The sequence below is a fragment of the Euphorbia lathyris genome, chromosome 6 (assembly GCF_963576675.1).
Source record: "Euphorbia lathyris chromosome 6, ddEupLath1.1, whole genome shotgun sequence".
Lineage (NCBI taxonomy): Eukaryota > Viridiplantae > Streptophyta > Magnoliopsida > Malpighiales > Euphorbiaceae > Euphorbia > Euphorbia lathyris.
The window spans coordinates 4,661,285-4,667,364 of NC_088915.1; positions in this window are offsets into that span (position 1 = coordinate 4,661,285).

Consider the following 6,080-nt stretch of genomic DNA (forward strand, 5'->3'; position numbering starts at 1 on the left):
TATTCGCGATTGCTTCCCATTCTTGCGACTCTTAACTTGCGATTTCTTCCCATTCTTGCGACTCTGAACTTGCGATTTCAACTTTCAATTTCTAGGGTTGCGATTTTAACTGTAAAATGTTTATGTTTTAAGTTTTATGATGCTTATTATGGATGTTATGTTGTTTGTGATTTTACAATGTTTGTGGTTTACTAGATTATCATGAAATGTGAACCTTTAAGTTTTATGATGTTTATTTATGTATTTTTTTTTTTTTTTAAACCATCCGGTACTCCGAACCATATTGGCCGACTAATCCGGATTCGGGGCGGGTCCAAGGATTACGATATTTAAACCCCTCCCAATCGCCGTTGTGGGGGATCCATCCTGAGACCGCCCTACCAAGCGCAGCCTCATGCTACCACTGCGCCAACCAATGATTGGTTATTTATGTATCTTTTAATTATATATATATATGGCTTAATGCTTCTCCAGCTCCCTTAACTTGTCCAAATTGGTCATTTTACCCCTCCAACTCATCGAATGTCCTATTTACCCCCCTTAACTCCATAAAAATGGTATTTCTCACCCCCTTAACTTGTCCAAATTTGTCATTTTACCCCTTCTCAACTCATCGAATATCCTATTTACTCCATTAACTCTATAAAAATGGTATTTCTCACCACTTATGATCCTATTTACTTTCTTAACTCCATAAAAATGGTATTTCTTTTCCCTTTGTAGTAGTAAAAAAAAGTTGAAAAGAGAAAGAACGAATAAAAAATACAAATAACAAGAACATTAATATAAACAAGTTAAATACATTATATGTAGGGATAATGTACCAAAATAGGCCTATGATTTTTGGGGAAGTATCAATTTAGGTTCCACTTATAAAATAGCATAAATATAGGTTTAACGTTTAAAAAAAGTTATCAATTTAAGCTTCGATAACGGATTGTAAGGGGTGAAAAATACCACTTTTATGGAGTTAAGGGGGTAAATAGAACATTCTATGAGTTGGAGGGATAAATGGACAAGTTGAGGGGGTGAGAAATACCACTTTTATGGAGTTAATGGGGTAAATAGGACATTCGATGAATTGAGCGGGTAAAATGACCAATTTGGACAAGTTTAGGAGACTGGGGAAGCATTAAGCCTATATATATTATATAAATAAAATTTGTCGTATCCCCACTATACCAGTATCTCATGTATTTCAAAAACGTCGTATGTCGTACCCGTATCCGTATCCCTCCGGATACACGTACCTGTATCGGTGCTTCATAGGTATTTAACAATATGATATCTAAATAGCTCATGAGCAGTGCCAAATAATTGGGTTTAACACAAGCTAACGTATTATTGAATAACCATATGGAATTTTCCGAGTTTTACTTTTTCTCTTTCCCAATGATAAACCTTGTAGAATTTTGATGCTTGATCAATTGTTTCATTTCATACCTTTTTTTTCTCTTTTACTTAGCAGATGGAAAAAGTTATCTCAATATCCACTTACGTTTCTTCATTCAAATGCCATTTCATATCAATGGGTCATCGGTGGTATGAACATGTTATGTTAATGTTGGGTCCATTTTGTATACTTTCTTGATGATGAATTGAACGTGCTATTGGTATATTAATTATTTTATACACCGTGTTTGCAGCAATAGCAAAAGTGGCTTGATAACGCAAATTGACGATGTTTAACAAAGGTTTGAAGAGTTTGAAGTTCAAAATGAAAGATCAGATTGGAGTTTTACAAAATATTAGAATGTACTAACAGATTGCAACTTCTCTTAAGCTTTTTTCCCTTTCCCCAAGTTCAAGAGCTCCGAATGTATTAAGCTTTTTTCCCTTTCCAAGTTCTCTTAACCCCGGGATGTTTGAAATTATCCTAATCCAATTATGGATACTGTAATTTTAATAAGATTATACATTATTATAAACGTCTTCATGGTAGCTTTATAATAATCTTCATGAATAACAATTAGTTAATGCAGGAATGAAAATAAAGTAAAATTAGTGTAAGCGTTGATTGGTGATCATGAGATGACAATATGTATGTAGATACAAATCAAACTCACAAATATATGTTGGAGAATATAGTACTCGACTCACCCACTATGAGATCACAATATGGGTTAATTTCAGAAGTGATATCTGTAATGGTTTTCTCATTGAATCCTTAGACCCGAAGTCATCATTCCTACATTAGGAGTAATATGTTTTGATATAATCAAACATTGTCTTCAACCAAATAGTTATGAAGGTTATGATTGGTATAGTATGATTCATCGAAGGTAAAACGAGTGACAGATGTGAGATTTTTCTATCTCAATGTGAGAGCCCTATTATTGATCCCTTCAATAAGTGAGACTGAGAAATATATGATCGTGCTCAAATAAATTTATAAGGAAATCATTTTGATTTGTCTTATAGTCTATTTGGAGATCGAAAAACTATATGATTAAATAATATAAGAGTGACATGGACCATGCCTTATATTCAATTCAGATATCAAGAGACAAATGAATTATGATAGGCTTAATACATCGGTTGCTCCTTGAACTTATTCAAAAGCTTGATTGGACCATGAATTTATCTCATTAGCTCCCTAAATTTGCTTAAAGTGTCATGATTAAGTTCCTAAATCTATAAAAACGCTATAAATGTGTAAAAAATAGAAAGTTGATTTGTTTTAAAGATTTAGAATCACGAATTAGGCATTTACTTTTTATGTTTTGAATTTTTTTACAAGTTTAAATAAATTAAAATCTATATCACTTTAAACAAGTTCATGGGTGAAATTGCTCACTGTAAGCAAGTTTAAGAGGCAATAGGTCACATTAAAAAAAAGTGTCAAATAGGTTATTTTAAGCAAGTTGAGAGAGTTAAAAAGATATTTTATAAGTTTAAGGGTCAATCAAACTTTTGAAACAAGTTCAGGGAGCCTTGAAGTATTAAGCCATTATGATATAAACTATTGAATATGGGATAATGGTTCCATGATCAGGGAGTCTTTATATAACTTGGGTAGTCATAATATTTTACCGAGAGACCATTTATCATTTATAGGACAAAATAAATTTTTTTTATCATACTGCCAACGTTATATGAACATATAGGGTCACACACAAACAACAAACTAAGAAGAACACACATTTTCAAAATTCATTAAATATTAGTAAATCTATTATGATTATCTTATTTTAAATTTGAAATTAAAAAACAATTAAACATGAGAAAATTGATTTTAGAATCCATTTATCATAAATGTTTAAATTGAAAATGAAAAAGAAAATAAATAAATTAGATTGAATTAAAGATGCATATTATGGAATATTGTATTTTAATACAATTACAATAAATGTTTAAAGGGTAAATTTCAAATAAAACCCACGTGGTTTACTTTTTATCAAAACGATGATTGAGGTTTCGCACTTGGATTAATGCTATTAAAACCATCTTTAACGACCTGAAAATGAAAATTTTCAAAAATTAAAATTGTTCAATGTCATATTTTTTATGGAACTACTTTTTCGATTTTCGAAAATCATATTTTTTGGAACTTTCTCTCTAAACATTAACTTTCTCTCTCTTTACCAAACATCATCTAAATAATCTTAAAATAAAAAAGTTGAAGAATTAAAATTGCTTAGAATATTAGTAGTTCTTAAAATATGTTATTTTTGAAATCGTCAAGGATAATTTTAATAGTATCAATAAAATAGTCATTATTTTGCTAAAGTTGAAAACCTTAATCCTTGTTTTGATAAAAAGTAAACCACAATCCTTTATCTGAAAATTAGTGAAACCACAGGAATTTTATTTGAAATTTACTCATGTTTAAATTCAAAATGATAAGAAAGAAAATAAATTACATCTGTTTAAATATAATTATTATAGAATATTGAATTTAAAATCCAATTACCATAAATATTTAAATTTAAAATGATAAGAAGAAAATAAATCTGATCTAATTAAATATGACTATTATGATAATAAATTTAATTAGAATCTAATTACCATATATATTTAAATTGAAAGTGACAAAAAAAAGTCAAATCTAATTAATTAAATATGACTATTATGGAATATTATTATTGAATTTAAAATTCAATTAAGGAAAATATTTAATCCAATCTTATAAGGAAAGAAAATAAAATCAGATTTTATTTTGACCTTTTATATATATATATATATATATATATATATATATATATATATATATAACTTAAACCATTTTAGAATTACATAACATAAGTTAAAGGGCGAGAAAGATTTTCATCTTGTTAGCACTTCGTTATTCATAGGTCATTATCGTTCTCGCATCACTCTTTAGCCGGTAAATTCCTTTATTCTCTTCAATTTTAAGGTACTTCGCTTTCGATTTTCTTAAATATCATAGATCGTGTTTTAGGGATTTTTAATAATTTAAAGGGTAAATTTTAAATAAAACCCATGTGATTTCACTAATTATAGAGAATGAACGGTGGTTTATTTTTTTTGTCAAAACGAGTATTGCGATTTCGCACTTTAATAAAACAAGGACCTTTTGGGTTAATGCTATTAAAACTATCTTCAACGATCTGAAAATGAAAATTTTCAAGAATTAAAGTTGTTCAATGTCATATTTACTATGGAACTACATTTTTTATTTTCAAAAATCATCTTTTTTGGAACTTTCTCTCTCTTTGCCAAACATCATCTAAATAATCTGAAAATAAAAAAGCTGAAGAATTAAAGTTGCTTAGAATATTAGTAGTTCTTAAAATATGTCATTTTTGAAGTTGTCAATGGTGATTTTAATAGTATCAATCGAAAAAGTCCTCACTTTGAAAAAAGTAAATCACAGTCATTTATCTAAAAATTAGTGAAACCATATGAGTTTTATTTGAAATTTACCCTAATTTAAATTATTAATAATATTATTTTCTTAGCCATCAGATTTATTTCTTCTCTTCGGTTAATGTTAATGATTTTAACTTTCCTTTCGATTTTCTTAAATCGCATGGATCGTGTTTTAGAGATTTTTGTTTTTATTTCTATTGTGTTTGATTTTGTTTCACCTGAAAATTTCCACACGGAAACCATTAGTCTATTAATTTAAATTCTTAATAGGTTTAATGCTTTTTCAGCCCCCTTAACTTGTCCAAATTAGTCATTTTACCCCTCTAACTCATCGAATGTCCTATTTACCCCCTTAACTCCATAAAAATGGTATTTCTCACCCCCTTAACTTGTCTAAATTTATCATTTTACCCCGTCTCAACTCATCGAATATCCTATTTACCTCCTTAACTCCATAAAAGTAGTATTTCTTACCACTTACGATTCTATTTACCTTCTTAACTCCATAAAAATGGTATTTCTTATCCCTTTATAATAGTCAAAAAAGTTGAAAAGAGAAAGAACGAATAAAAAATACAAATAACAAGAACATTGATATAAACAAGTTAAATACATTATATGTAGGGATAATTTACCAAAATATGCCTATGATTTTTGGGGAAGTATCAATTTAGGTTCCACTTACAAAATAGCATAAATATAGGTTTAACGTTTAAAAAAAGTTATCAATTTAGGCTTCGATAACGGATTGTAAGGGGTGAAAAATACCACTTTTATGGAGTTAAGGGGGTAAATAGAACATTCTATGAGTTGGGGAAATAAATGGACAAGTTGAGGGGGTGAGAAATACCACTTTTATGGAGTTAATGGGGAAATAGGACATTCGATAGTTGAGGGGATAAAATGACCAATTTGAACATGTTAAGGGGACTAGAGAAACATTAGGCCTTCTTAATAATATTATTTTCTTAGTCATCAAATTCATTTCTTCTCTTCGGAGTGATTTTAATTTTACTTTCGATTTTCTTAAATCGCATGGATGTTGTTTTAGGGGTTTTTGGTTTTATTTCTATTGTGTTTGTGTATGTTTCACTTGAAATTTGTCAACATGGGAGCCATTAGTCTTAATTTAAATTCTTAATAATATTATTTTCTTAGCTATTTGTTTGTTTTTATTTATTTGTCATTTTGCAAAATCTAGAAAACAAATATAATAATTATTGTAAATCCATCACTTTTTTCTATAA